The sequence below is a fragment of the Cryptomeria japonica genome, chromosome 3 (genome assembly GCF_030272615.1).
Source record: "Cryptomeria japonica chromosome 3, Sugi_1.0, whole genome shotgun sequence".
NCBI classification, from domain to species: domain Eukaryota; kingdom Viridiplantae; phylum Streptophyta; class Pinopsida; order Cupressales; family Cupressaceae; genus Cryptomeria; species Cryptomeria japonica.
This window is the reverse complement of record NC_081407.1, coordinates 730,042,457-730,058,484: the sequence shown is the minus strand read 5'-3', so window position 1 is coordinate 730,058,484 and position 16,028 is coordinate 730,042,457. Positions and strand designations below refer to the sequence as shown.

Here is a 16,028-nt window from a genome sequence, read left to right as displayed (position 1 = left end):
ACCTAACCTCATCTATCATTTCTCAAAATTTAAGGGAGGACATGTGTCTTGAACATTGTAATTTTATCATTGGTTGAATAGAGTTATTTGTAAGTTTGTACCTAACTCTAATTAGGGTTTTATCATGTAATCTTGGTTGTTAATCTTGAATTAGTCTAATCCTTTGAATTATAAAGATACCTATTTATAAGGCTCAATTTTCTCATTTGTAAAGGTTAATAGTGAATAGTTGGAAAATAGACAATTAGTAGGAGTTAGAGCTAGAGTAGAGTAGGAGGAAAGGAGATTGTTGCCAAGGCTTGATGGAATAAACACGCTATTTTCATTGAAGATATGATGGATTTCATGTTTTGTTTCAACATGTTGCATGGTCTCTACTTCTCAAGTTTAATTTGTTGATTAGTTGAATGGAAGATCTTATTGTTGATGAATGGCGAAACCTAATGTTCATACCACTTGAAATTTGTTGATTGCAAGTTGCAGTGCATGGTTAGACTGAACTTATCTAAAAGCTTAACTTCAATTTTTATATGCTCATTGTTCATAATGTTGGTGTGCATAAGTGATATGAAAATCATTCACTTATCCTTAGGAGATTGCACCATCTTTGTGTAGTCGTTTCCTCATGACGAAGCAAAGCTTGGTTTGGATGCACCGAGTCAACAATCATTTCTTGCATTGTTAGGAGTAGCATAGACTTTCTCAACTCTTCATCTCTTTTGTCTCTTATTTTCCAAGAGAGTTATTGGATTCCAAGTTCTAGCTATGTTCATAAGCGTAAGTCCCTTTGTGATGACTAGCATTATTATATCATACATCGAGTCTATCTAGAACTTAAAGCCGATTGTTCATATTGTAAACCTTGGAGTTGTTTCATTTGATCACATTATATAGCATATGAGGTTTCTTTTTTCAAGAGAGGATTGGATACTTAGTATTTTATTCTGTGTTCAAGGTGTCCTAAAAAACACATCAACAAAATTGGCACTAGATGGAAGGCATGAACTTGAGCACTTGAACATATGAATAGTTAAACATGTGAATGTTAAAGCCTATCAATTCAAGTCGGTTTGAGGGAATCAGTGGAGAATCATTATAAGCTCAATAGAATTACCACATGAGAGAGGGCTACAAGCAAATTCTAGATTGTGAATGTGGAACTAGAATGAGCTTTCAAGCTACATTTGAGATATGCTAGATCTCTTTCAAGTTGAAAAAATCCAGAAAAAAGTGGATTTTCAAAAATAAAAAAATAAAAAAAGATGTCTCAATGGATGGGCAACAATTTCATCATTCACATGGCCAAGGCAAACACCAAGTTGATATTCTTCATCTTTGGTGGACTTTGAATCTGTAGCTACACCCATGTAGCTTGTTTGAATTTGCAGCACCAAGGAAGTGTAGAATTCATAATACAACCAAGCATGACGAGTTGCATTGTTTAACATTCATGTCAAGAATTGAGCTAGCATTGCAAGGAAAATATTCTATTGGGATATCCCCAAGCCAGAGGCATTTGTAGAACCTGACAGTGCTCCACAATGTAATGATGAATTCACAAGGTTCAAAGGGTTGATTGAAAATCAGTTAAGTCTCGATGAGGAATTATGCCTAGAAAGCATGTTACTTCTTTGGTGGTGTAGGATTCACAACATACCTCACTCGGAATTCACTTGTTCATTATGTCAAGAGGCTATCAATCAAGTCAAGTGCCAATATGGATTACCAGAGTCATTAGATGAGTGTATCAATGACAGGATTTGTAGTGCGTATCTTGCAGCTGAACATTATAGAAGAACACAAGAACAAGGCATTGCCAAATCATTCAATAGTGAAAGGAATGAGTTGCAAGACGATAGCATAAATGAGCTTTATGACCAATGCATCACAATTGAGGGCAACCTTGCATCTAAGGAAGAGTGCGTTGAAATGGAAGATGTTCAAGTTAGCAAACCAATCGCAAGTAGTGATCAATGCGTGGAAATATCAAAGCATGATGAGTTACAAATCATGAACTTTAGTGAAGAGGATCATCAAGAAATTGAGGAGAACTTAGTGGAGGGCATAAGTGACTTGGAGGGTCATCATGACTCCTTTTCACTTGATGTTTCATCATTTCAAGAACAAGGAATTGAGTTCCATACATTTCAAGAGGAAGGAGTCCTCAATAGGGATTCTAATGAAGATTTATCACCTATACAAGAGGAAGAAATCCTTGGTAAGCATTCGATCATACAACAAGAGGAAGATTTGAATGAAGAGTTCCAAGTCATTCCAAGTGGAGAAATTTCAAGCACCATTGAAGAAGATGATCAAATGAACATTGTAATGGAACCAATGAATGGAGAAAAATTCCTGCCATCAATGTTAGCATTTGAAGAACAAATTGGGAAAATATTTGAAGATCAACTTATCAAGGAGACTCTAATTTTTGAAGATATGCTTACAGATCTACACAAGGATGTATGGTTTATGCAAAGTAATGAGCCTGTTGTTACCATGGAGGCAAAGTACGAAAAGAAATTCAAATTGGTCCTACATCCATTACTAAGGATTCATGAAGAACTAATAGATGAAATGTTCCATGCTTACAATATAAGATTTCCATTTGAATTCAATTTTCACCACCATATGATCATTAATGAGGCTAATTTTGATTCACATGTTTTGAATACCCAAGATGTAATGTCCCCATTTTTTTTCTAGTCTTTAATGAAGTCTTAGCCTTTTGGCTAAGTGGAGAGATAAAGAGAAATTAATTAAATTAATTTCTTATAAAGTCATTAAATAAATTAAAAATAAAAAAGTGACTTCATATTTAATTAATTTAATTAAAAAGTGACTAAAAATGAAATATTTAATTAAAAAGTGACTAAAAATGAAATATTAAATTAAATAGTCACTTAATAAAAATGAATAAACTGTACCTACCCTCTTCTAGAAGGTGTCTCATGACAGATTATGAAAAAAGATAAATAGAAGAGGGAGATTGAGGAGAAAGAAGACTTGGACTTGAGATTGAAGAATTAAGTGGTTTTGTAAAACCTAGTGGGGGTCTGCAGACTTAGGATCCTTGGGAACGATAACTCCCATTGATCGCATAACTGAGAGAGTGAAAGATCTCTCGAGGGGTTGCATAAGAGGAGGTGACACCTCAGTCATCTCAATTGGGTTTATTAAAGATTCAGATCAGTTTGATAGTGGTTGTGCTTCCGACTTTCAGATTTGGATACCACCTTGTTCAAGGTATTCTACATCGGCAATATTCATTCTAGAATCCTGGCAAGACTTGAAGAAGAATTTGGAAAAGTTTGGGGCAGATTGAAGAACTTATTAGCCTGCTATTAACAGAGGTTGCAGACCACTGGTATCCATGTTTTCATTCATATCTTCTCATTAATGCTTCGATTTCACCATTTGATGAATGCAGATTGGATGCAAGGCAAGGGCGATTCTTTTAGGGGCATTAATTGGTGACAAAAGTGCATATATAATTTATTAAGGGAGGCTGAACCTTAGCAGATCCGCCACCCCCTAAACCCTTCGATTTCACCTTTGGTGATTGAGGATGGTTGGAAATCGTTAGAGGAGGAAAGCGTTGTCTTGAGGAAGAAATCCGCTAAGAGTATAAGCAATTTGGGAAGCATTCTAATAAGTTGCAGCAACAAACTCTGAGACAACTTCATCAGCAGCAGATCGGCACCTGTTATGAACCACTTTTACATTGATTTTGATCAAGACTTTCTCAGGTGTTCAGCACAATCCCCTAGTGGGAAGATCGGCCTTTTTGAGGAGGAGTTTGGTGTATTATCAGTAGTACATCTCAGTGTCTTCAGACTACATCAGGAATTCAGACTAACAGCAGTTTGACAGTTACATAAGAAGGGCTATTTGGCACTTGGGGAAGCTTGTAGACCACCATATTGCTTCCGACTCCACTGCAGATTTACCAGGTTCATTTCATTGTATTTTCAGTTTGTACTCAGACTTTAATGGCTGCCATTGTCCCCAGAAATTAGTGTCAAGTGTATGGTCATTGGGTGAAAATTAATTAATGGACTTGTATGATTATTGCAATTGAATTTAAGGAGGAATAAGATTTCTCTTGAATATATGTTTATCCGAGGTACCATGTCAAATATCTGTCAAATTGACACTTGGCTGTAAGTGCATGTGCATATGTACTCATTGTAAACTCATGTATATGTGTGGCTAAAGGTTTAGAATGTCCTAGTGATCAATTATGCATGGTAGTGTTGACTTTTCAAGCTTGGGAAGTCATTTATAGTCACTCTAATAAGGATATACCAGACTGATTTTATAAGACCAGCAAGTTGGAGGACTGTCTGTCAAGTGTTTGACAATATTCCTTGTGTCTCACAAGCAAATTTTAAACCTATAAGACCAAGGGATATTACACAAGAGATGATAGATCACCAATGGCGACCTCCTAAAGCTACCGAGGATCCCTTTCCATACGATGTGTTGGGGAGTAATGGACAAGAGTCTTCATTCAAGCATGATGCACACCAGGTTGTCTCTTTCCTTGCTCTAAGTTTTCAAGGTTATGAATTTGATTATGGGGGTTTAGGAAGAACAACTTGCATTTGGATTGACCATGGACCTCATGAATCGCCACAATTGCTTATCTCGCGAGAGGTGTTGATCGAATATGAGAGTTGCATTGTGAGAGCTTGCTTCTCTGAGTACAAGGATAAATCTGCAAAGCTTTGAATGATGACTTATGCCTTGTTACTATTGCACATTTTGAGAAATCATGCCAAGCCATGTATATATGTCAGTCTTTTGAGTTTTGTCTGTTCTAGGAGTCTTGTATATAGTTTAGCTTTAGGGTAGGTTTTCTTTTCTTATGTTTTAGTATAGTCTTTTTTCTTGAGCCAAGTTGTTAATTTGCCTTGAGTCAGTTGACTCAAGATTCTTAGGTGGCTCAAATAGTTTAGTTTGGTTTTCTTTAGTCTAGTTGCTTTAGTGTTGCCGTTGTCATTACTTTAGTGTCCTTAGTGGAAACTTTGTTTGTAAGACAGGTGTTGTCTTGTTTTTGCATACGCTAGCACGATTCTGCTCTTATGTTCAGTCCATTTCCTAGATAACTATTTATGAAGTTCTTTAGAATCTGAGGTTCTTCTTCTTCAATTTTATCATTTGGTTAGGATTTGTACTTGACTCAAAAGGAAATCACTTATTGTCTTCTAATACTAAAATCTTCTGATTAGTATAAGTCATTGTGGTTTCTTAGGTGAAGTCGTGTCTTGTGAAAAATCTTAAATCCTACTTCAATGCCATTGTAATTCTCAAAACCATTATAAGATTCATTGCTTATGAGCCAAAGTGTGAAAAAGAAAGAAGTATCAAAAAAAAGAAAAATGAGAGAAAAGAAAATCATGAAATGAAAAAGAATAGAAAAAAAATGGCTTTAGGAACATGCATCTCCATCAGGGCTATGGATGCTTGGCTAGCAATGGAGCAATGTTTGTGAGATTACAGTGATAACCTCGTTGGGGCTATGAATGCTTCGTGGTAGCGAGGCTATATCTAGGATGCTTTTGAAGTTAGGACTACTCACGTAGCTTGTCACGGTGGATTCTAGGAGTCGCAATGGTCTTTTGAGATGGAATGAATACATTTGCACACACTTGGGTAATCAAAGATGAGGTGCCTTGATCTAGTTTGGGATTATTCTTCCCTTTTGAGTACTTCTCCTAGTCATTTGATAGGTTGGGTTGAATGTTATAGAGGTTCTAGGTTTGGATTGAGTTCTTATCTTTGAAATGTTCGGGAACATTTATTTGAATTGGCACTAGTGTTATGTTGCAAACATACACACCTCATTGCAAATGGGGACCCCCACTTTTTGCTTTGCTTAGGTGTTTTAGTTTATTTGTCTTAGCCTGGCATTAGTTGTAGTCGTTAACCTTTGCTTATGAGAGGGTTTGTTTTGCCAATCTGGGATTGAGGGGTTTTGTCAATGTTGGAAAGTTGTCAAAATTGCTAAAGTTGCTAATGTTGTCAAGTGTTGTCAAAGGATGTCAAGGTTGTCGATGTTGTTAGAGTGCGAGATGTTGTTAGGTTGGATATATAAGTGAGTGGTGGTAAGTTTGCTTGCAGTTCCAGCACAATGCCTTAAGGTCATAAGCTTCTCATCCACATTGTGAGACCTAGGTATGAGGAAAATCATCAAAACTTGTCTAAGTATGGAGTAAGCCCCCTCCTAGCATGTACAAATTTGTGCAAGGTTAAGGGGGGGTAAACTGTGCACTAATGTTAAACCTAACCTCGTGATCAAGAAATAATCTAAGTGTTGAACCAAGGAGGTAATTCGTGTACAAATTAGTGCGAGTAAGGGGCTAGATTTGCACCCATGGAGGGGATGAAAGGGAGTGATTAAAGAGAAAATTTGTGCAAGGCCCCCTTTGAGATGCGCTCAAGGTAGGTAAGGAAATAAAACTTTTTATAAACCCCCTTTTGTAGCATGATCTAGATTTTGTATAGGGCCTACCTCTTGGATGCCCTCTAGCATCTTGGGTTGTTCAAAGGTACACTTAAAATCCACCCTTGCACCTTGAGTTGTGCAAGAGAACACTCAATATGTGCTCCACCTTCACCATGCTTTGTGCGAACAAGCATTCAATATGTGCTCATGAGGAAGTTGTGTAGATGAACCCTTGAAATGCACTCATGAGGAACTTGTAGACATGTAGCATATGCGCTCAAGGAGGGAGAATGGGAAATTTTTGAAGTCCAAACATTGTGCATAACAACATGCTAATCCTGCACACAAAGGATCCTTCACCTTTTGTGCAAGGCACCCTTCAAAATCTGCTTTTTTTTTTTGGCAAGCCAACCCTCAATATGCACTTCATTTGCATCTTTGTGCAAGCTAATGCTTGAAACCCACTTTGATTTTGTGCATACATGCACCTAAAAGCCACCTTCTAGTGCACTTGACCCCTTAATAAGCGCTCATCACTCTTTGATTTGTGCAAGCATACATACCAATCCTACTCAAGGCTTGCATTGTGCAAAGACATCCTCCAAATGCGCTCTTATCTTTGTAGCGCAAAGCAACAGGTGAATCCCACTCTCCATACAAGGTCTTGAAATACACTACATTGTGCAAGCATGGGCCTTGAACCCGCTATGCAAGGCTAGGGTTCATATGCGCCTAGGAGAAAGAAGTGATGAAAGACCTAAAGAGGGAAAGGGACGAAGCGAAGGCATGAGTAATTAGGCCTTGAAGGATAAGAATCAAACCTTAAAGGTATCAAAATCAAGCCTTGAAAAGACTAAAACTTAGAGCTCAGACTTGAAACAACAAAGATCAAACCTTGAGAGATAAAAATCACAACTAGAATTAGGTTTTCCAATCCTAAATCACACCCTAGGTTGCACTTGCAGAGTAGACTTAATTGATAATCTGATCTTGGAGTGTGTTTTGAAGGTGTGAATTTGTTCCTACTTACATGTGTTCATGGGTGAATTGACATGGCTAGCTGACTTGAGGAAGGGGGTAATAAGGTGAATTAATGATGCATATGGCCGACTTATGCATGCGCTCATGTCAAGTGCACTATGCTTTGTGCAAGCATGCCTTTGAAACCCGCTAAGAGAAGTGAGGTTTGAGTCGGTTCCCTTAAGGGTTAAATTAGAAAATTGATTGACAAAACAAATGATTAAGTGGCTTAAGTTGCCACACTTCGGGGGTAAGATGAAGTTAAGGGTGTGGAGCGGTAGAAAAGATCAAAGCCCTCTATTCAAATATAATTCAATTTAATTCAAGACGAATTTGGAGGAGAAGACCTAGGTGTAGGGTGTCGGCTTCATATCAAACCTAATTTCAAGAAGAATTCCATGAGCGGATTAGCTCTTTCAGATTTGAATTGATCTTTGAAGGCATAATTAATGTTGTGAATAGATTAGGTGTTCTTTTCTTATTTTACTTTTTAATCCTTGATTCATGTTTGCTTTCTTTTCAGGTTTTGAGGTCAAGGAGGGAATCAACATATTCAAGGCTTGGTAAGGTGCAACTTGAAGAGAGGACTCCAAATAGGGTGTGAGACATCAAGACAACATTGCTATACATCAACATCATCACTATCATTAGGACTTCAAGCCAAGGAGGCAAATCAATATGAACATCCAAATGGAGCAAATGCAACACAAGGAGGTGAATTAAGCAACATTACCGTATTCAAGGCATCACAATGAAGATGAGGAAATTTGACATTCTTGAAATCCAAGAATAGGAGTCAGTACAATGAGGTAATCCTGGTTGAGAAATGTTGCAACATGGAGATACCCTTCATCAAGGCGAGGAATTCAAGTTTAAGCAAGGATCACTGTAAGGTTCAAGGTGCAATACTACATAAGCACGAGGTGTCCAAGATTGGGAGATGAACTCGCACAAGGTGATCAAGCTTAGGTATTACAAAGTCTACATCAGACATCATCAAGATGAAATGCAAATATTTTTAGAAGAGTTAAGCAAAGTTAGATACTTGATCATACAAAGATGATTCGATTTGGGAATATGCATCACTATCATCACATTCGTCAAAGGCAGTTGGATAATGTTGAGTATCAAGATATATTGCCCCAATGCACAAACACCTCTTTGTGATGATCTACAAGGCAAGCATGCTAAGGTGGCATCCTATTCAATATCAACCAAATAAGTTATGCCACATCAACTCATCCAACTTTAGTGAGCCTGACTCATCCAGATGGAGCAAGTGACACATGGCATTACATTGGAGATTGTTCAACATACCTAACCTTATGTCTCATTTGCCAGTTTTCAAGGAGGGACATGTGTCCTAAACATTTTAATTTTATCAATGGTCGAATGGAGTTCGTTGTAACTAACCCAAATTAGGGTTTTATCATGTAATCTCGATCGTTGATCTTGAATCAATCTGAGCCTTTGAATTGTAAAGAGACCTCTATATAAGGCTCAGTTCTCTCATTTATCAGTTTTCAAGGAGGGACATGTGTCCTAAACAATGTAATTTAAACAGTGGTCGAATGGAGTTAGTTGTAACTAACCCAAATCAGGGTTTTATCATGTAATCTTAGCCGTTGATCTTGAATCAATCTGAGCCTTTGAGTTGTAAAGAGACCTCTCTATAAGGCTCAGTTCTCTCATTTGTAAAGGTTAATAGTGAATAGTCATAAAATAGCCAGTAAGTAGCAGTTATAGCTAGAGTAGGAGGAAAGGAGATTGTTACCAAGGCTTAATGGAATAAACATACTATTTTCATTGAAGATATGGTGGATTTCATTTGTTGTTTCAACATGTTGCGTGGTCTCTACTCCTCAAGTTTTATTTGTTGATTACATGAATGGAAGATCTTATTGTTGATGAATGGCGAAACCGAATGTTCATACCACTTGGAATTTGTTGATTGCAAGTTGCAGTGTGTGGTTAGACTAAACCTATCTAAAAGCTCAACTTCAATTGCTATATGTTCATTGTTCATTGTCCATAATGTTGGTGTGCATATTTGATACGAAAATCATTCGCTTATCCTTAGGAGATTGCACCATCTTTGTGTAGTTGTTTCCTCATGACGAAGCAAAGCTTGGTTTGGATGCACCGAGTCAACAATCATTTCTTGCATTGTTAGGAGTAGCATAGACTTTTTCAACCCTTCATCTCTTTTGTCTCTTATTTTCCAAGTGAGTTAGTTAAATCCCATGTTCCAGCTATGTTCATAAGTGTAAGTCCCTTTGTGATTACCAGCATTATCACATCATACACTGAGTCTATCCAAAACTTGAAGTCAATTGTTCGCATTGTAAACCTTGGAGTTGTCTAATTTGATCACATATTATAGCATATGACATTTCTCTGTTCAAGAGAGGATAGATTACTGAGTATTTTATTCTGTGTTCAAGGTGTCCTAAAAAACACATCAACAAGACTTAGACCCTGACATGTAAGAAATCAAAGATTTGATACCTTCATGTAGGATTTCAGACTTTTGATACCTTCATGCAAGAAATCGGAAATTGCAAGTAGTCATGTATGAGTTTGGAATTTTTCCTTGCACATGCAGGATTTCGAACTTTCACCATGCTCATGTAAGAAATCAGGGTTTTTACCACTTCATGCATTGATTGTTCAATGTGAAACTTAAGCATTTCCTTGACTCGCCTTGAAGATTTTGATCCCTTAACTCAATGATTTCTTGAAAACATATTAGCATAAGGGTTTTTGGAGACATTAAGGTTTCAAGCATGAAATGGGGTTTGGAAGCATATTATGCAAGATTTTGGAGTTTAGGCATATTTATGCAATAAATCAGACATTTAATGTCCTCATGTAGGATTTTGGACTTTTTAGCTTGACATGTACAAAATCAAAGTTTCTGTAATGTCCCCTTCCAATTTTTGTCCTAGAATTATAATTATAACAAATTAGCGTTAGGGTTACTCTTAACTAAGTGAGGTTTAGGATACTTATTACTAGGAGGATCAACATATTTCAACATAACTTGTTATTCTTAGATTCAATTATTGCAACTAATGAACATTTGGCTTTCATAATACATTTGATAACTATTATATTTAAGCCCCAATGCCCACCTCTAACCTAATCCTAAACCCTACGAAGGGTGGGGAATAACCATGTTAGGGTGCTAGAAACTATCCTTCACAAATAGTGCCTTTGTATGATGTAACACATGCCCATTCCACCACAAGTCTTATCTATTACCCTTGCATGATGTAGCGTGGTCCATTCCACCCCAGGACTTACCTATCTTGCGAGGTATTAATACTGCCTCTCCCTAACATTCCCACATTCAATCCTTCTTAGGGGCAATAGGAAAGTTTAAAGATTAGGCTACCATATAACAATTCCTAATGTATTAAGAATGTAAATGTTGTGAACATATTCTAATCATTTATTTATATGAATTTACTATCTTAATCCATTTGCATATACTATGAATGTATATGAAATTAAATATGACTACCATACATATTACAGTCTATATTACTATTACTATTAAATTCTAAATAAGAACCTTATCAGGCATCATATATTAAGCATACATATTGAGCACATCCCCATGCATACCACCAAGAACAAGGATGTTACTGCCTGTAACTTAATAATAGTTCTGATCTGATCTGATCGATAATGATTCACTGGATGCTTTGATTCCTTTCCTTTATATCTTTTAATGTGAGGGTGAGGTCACACCTCTTCATTATGTATGCCTTTTGGCAAGAGACACACCCTTTCATCATTAGCACCCTTTGGAAGATTGCAACTCTTCATTATTTCTACCCTTTGAACGGGACACAACCTTTCACAATCAGATCTGCATTTCTTATTTAAGTCAGATCTGCAATTCTGATTCCCAAATTATCCCCCTCTCAAATTACGTTCTTTTCTCCCTTTTATATCTCATGTTTGAGGGAGTCACAACTTTTCATTCCATGTCTTTTGACCATTCATTAACTTAATTAAATTTTAATTATATTCTTTTATATTTTAATTTTAACTTTATTTTTATTCTTTTGAATTTTAATTTTATTATTATTATTAATAATTAAATTCTATTTCAAAGTGGGGACATTACGGTTTTGTGCTTGCCTTGCACAAAATCGGAATTTGCAAACTATCATGTATAAAATCGGACTTCTTAAGGATTTCTTGCACAATTTCAAAATTGGAAGTTCATCTTTCACAAAGTCATTGATTCAATATTGCAAAACTTGCTTCAAGGTTAGCCAGCAAATCATTTTAGAATTTGCCTTGTTTGTCCTTTTAAACTTGCTTCAAGGTTAACATTGCATGCCATTGATGCCACCTCTCTTACCTTTGCAACTTCAAAGATAGCATCACCCAAGTATGATTTTGGGATTTCTCTCTATTCATGCACAATATCGGGATTTAGGGGTCCTCATGGATAAAATCGGATTTGTACAGTGCTCATGTATGGATGGCAGGCTTGTGCAGTGCTCATGTACAGTTGGCAGGTTTGTGCAATGCTCACACACACCTTTCATCACTTCACATGATTTTGAGTCTTGACATTCAAAGCCTGAGTTGAAATTTATCTTTTCAAAACCCTCTTCTTTCATCTTTTCCTTCAATTCCCTATGAACTCGATGCAATCTCCTAAGAATGGATCAACCCTAAATGCATTTCAAAACTTCATGGTGCCACATTCAATGACCTTTCGACTCTGAGTGATCTCATGCAGTAGGTTTGAGCATGCTTAACACAACCCGGGCCCTATTACCAGTTGACCCATACCTGCCTTACCACAACTTGTAAACTAGGAGACTACTGCTAAGACTGCAAACCTAAACCAACACCTAAGGCAAAACAAACCAAGGAAAGCGAAAACAAAGGGGTCCCCATTTGCAATGGGACGATGTGTGAAACATCACAACGGGTATAATATTTAGCTAATGTCTCCAACACATTTGTTTGTTCTAAGTTTCCAGTTGTCATTGCAAAGAAATATTTTCAAGCGTGCCTCGATTTATTGGTTTATATCCTAGTAACTTTAGCTGCAGAAGAAACATAATGTTTTTTAGAGTAGTTCGAAGTTCTTGAACAAGATTTAATCACTTTACAAGCTCTTAATTTCCACCAACGCACAACCAAAATTTGGGCTTGAAGAATCATTATGCCTCAATACATTTGATTGTCTTGCATTGGCATAGACAGTCTCTACTGTTGATGGCCAAAATTAGCTTGCTCTCTCTCATATACAGAATGCCTTGAGTGTAATTAGAATCTTAGTCAAATGACTAACTTCACGGTAAAATTTTGAAATAAAATATGTCAAGTCATTTTCATTTAACTTTCCAGGCTGAGGGTTTGTCTCGGATTTTGTTCTCAACCCACAGTGGAGCATGCTCCAACGACACTCAAACTACAGCAGTGGGATGAGAGAAAATAACTACTTGCCATCATTTCCATATGTTACTTAAAAAAAAAGCATGATTTTACATCAGATATGGGCTGTTTATTTGAGAAGCAGGCACAGATTGTTCTTTGTGCTATGTTTTTTGTTGTCTTTGCCTTTCATTGTTATGTTTCTGGCAATGGCCATGCCTCCTTTTTAATCTTTTGCTTGTGAGTTTCAGTTTTGAAATTGTGTGTTTTCCCTTTCTATTCTTATATTTTGTGTTTATATTCTATGTTTATATTTGTTTTCTGTGTTTGAATTTTTTTCTTTTTCAATTTTGCTGGTATTTGATATATGATTTTTTCTCGTGGGTGGTGATTTTGTAATGAAGCATGGAGGAAGGCAGCGGTAAGGAGAACTATACATCCTATAGAGTGGCTGATTGTTGACGCAGTGAAGAAAATACTCAGTATATTTGATACTGACCAACCTCATTTAGTTGCTTCTGAATTTGATTGTGTAACTTTTAGCATCAAAGTTTTGGATCACACTCTGCGATCCATCATCAGGATGTTTAGAGAATGCCAGGATATGTAAGATTGTAAGTTGCGACTTTCAAGGTTGTATTTGAAGGGTTGGGCAGACTTGAACTAGTCTAAGTCTGCAATTTGCAATCTTACATATCCTGGCATTCTCTAAACATCCTGATGATGGATTGCGGAGTGTGATCCAAAACGTTGATGCTATAAAAGTTTTACAGTCAAATCCAGAAGCAACTAAATGATATTAGCATGAATTGTGGAAATCTGATAACATTAACTCACAGACCTGTTTTTGTTTTGAAGGATTTAGATGTTTTAAATAATCGATGCAGAAGAAAGTTTTGTGTAGATAGCAGAATTGGTGGTGATCTGTTGTGAGCTTTATTTTTGCATGATAGCCAATATTGTAGTCAATAATCACGGCAGTAGATGAAAACATTGTAAATGTAGATTTAGTCAATAATCAATACTTAACATAATTATTTTTCTTAACCTATGAATGTGAATTTGTGATCCTTCTCATAAAAGTAGTGCCTTTAGAATATAGCGACATTTCTTTGTTCTTTCTTTTATCTCACTGCCAATTTCTTGCCAATAGCATTGTTAAACTGTTTCACCACATTTTATTTGTTTGCTCTTGAATTCACTGTTATATCAGATTTTGATTGTTTATTTCTCTTGCTTGTTTCAGTTTTTATGCAATTTTTGTCTAACTTCTTTCTCCAAATGTTCTTGTACTAGAAATTCCAAATCCTGTTTTAGAAGCAAACCTGCCATATATGTGTACACAAGACTGCTGTTTGGGTTTCTTTTTGCAACGAGACAACAGCACTGTGTCTTAGTTCATCTGTTTTATCATCAGCTAGTTTACAAACTTAAAAGTACATTTCTATGTGGATTTTCCATTAAGAATGTCAAATTTTATGAACAATAATGCAACTCTTATCAGATGTCTGTTCATAAAACGTCAAGTTTTGGTTGCGTTTTCTGTATGGTTGATAGAGGATTTGACTATGAATTTAATTTAGGCTTAAGTGACCCATAAATCTAGTTGCAATTCTTGTTTACTGCATTTTGATTCAAGTTGTGTCAATCGTATAGATTGTTACAAGTATCCTACAAATCAGAAAAGATTCAGTGGCAATGCTCATGAAATTATGTGAATTACTACCGTTTGATGATATGTATTTTTACAGGTATCAAATGAATTGTATATTCCCTAGATTTTGTTACACATTCCTATTGCCCTCTTTTCTTATATTGTTTGTTGTCGAAATTGTTGTTGATAAAAGTTCTTTCTAATTTGTAATTCGTTGTGTAAAAGATGATTCTATTTCAGATTTTTCTAGGTCTTTGTAATTCTAAATGGTTTGAATTAACAACCATAAAAGCTTCTTATCGAAACTCTGCATTTATTTTTTGGACAGCTTTTAACAAAAGCTTTTTCACTCCTCGTGGACTCGGAAAGCTTTGTTTTCAGCTTGAATTAATGTTAATGCTAATCACTCAAATAGCACAAATTGCAGATTGATTCTCATTCAATGCCCCTAGTATAGAAGTAAGATTATTTAAAGGCCCTAAAATTTGGACTTTCATAAAATTTTCTTGATAATTAAGAACTTTTCGTTCCTTTTAGACTCTGTAGTTTAGGAAGAGAAAAATAATTATAGATGGAGTTTATGCACACAAGTACCCAAGAATATTTAGTACGTTTTATCTACCTTTATAAAATATATGTGGCTCATATTAAAATAGACATATTTGGAGCAAAAAAAGGATGTCCATTTATCCAATCTTTACTGTGGTCATAAATCAGCAGTACATTTAATCTTTAACAATTGCATAGTCTAAAAATGTGAGGGAGCTACAGGAACTATTTTAAGAACAAAAACTATGCCGAGCACGACTGCAAAAATTTCCCCCATTGTAAGAAAGAAAGCTAGCTCAATATAAGGCACACATCTTGAATAAGAATAACACTGGAGGGTTAATTTTAAGATTTATCTAGAGTTTAAAGGATGGTTATGACTTACATTTAGGGAACACTGAAAGTATTATTCCAAGCATGACTGCAAAAATCCTCCATTGCAGCAAAGAAGAGCAATTTCTTTCGTAATTCCTTTGGTTTTCATGTATTGTCAATGTATAGATTACTTAAAAAATGGTGAAAAAAAATAATTCCTATACATTTTGTTGGACCGTTTTGGATTTGCTAAGACGAAGGCACATGATAGACTTGAATGCCAGTCAGCATGCTTTGCAAAGGCCATCTGTTTATCGATATTTGTAAAGTAAATAATAAAATTTAATATATATAAATTCATTACCAATTGCTAGGATTGGGCTTTTAAATTTTTTTAAATAGTTACTGCCTAGATCAATATCAAAATTTAATTTGCACCACAAGCCCTTGTAGAAACAGTTACAACACAATGTACTCAATTGATATGTTTTCATTAAATTGATTTTATTAATATTCGTTCTTAAATATATCTGTAGTGAAATGGACATAAATTTAAAGCACGATTGATGCTGATGCTCTAGGAGTGAAAGCTTGAGTGAGTAACTTAAGTCATATTCACCTCAACATCTT

General features: G+C 35.9%; 1 long non-coding RNA gene across 1 annotated transcript in view; it reads right to left on the bottom strand.

Moving 5' to 3' along the window:
• The window catches only part of LOC131032478 (uncharacterized), a 155,003-nt gene extending 139,418 nt beyond the window's left edge, over positions 1 to 15,585 (bottom strand). The window contains exon 1 of the long non-coding RNA XR_009103462.1: positions 15,469 to 15,585. This is a non-coding gene — a long non-coding RNA (uncharacterized LOC131032478). The remainder of the gene's footprint in view (positions 1 to 15,468) is intronic.
• Positions 15,586 to 16,028: the final 443 nt, after the last annotated feature.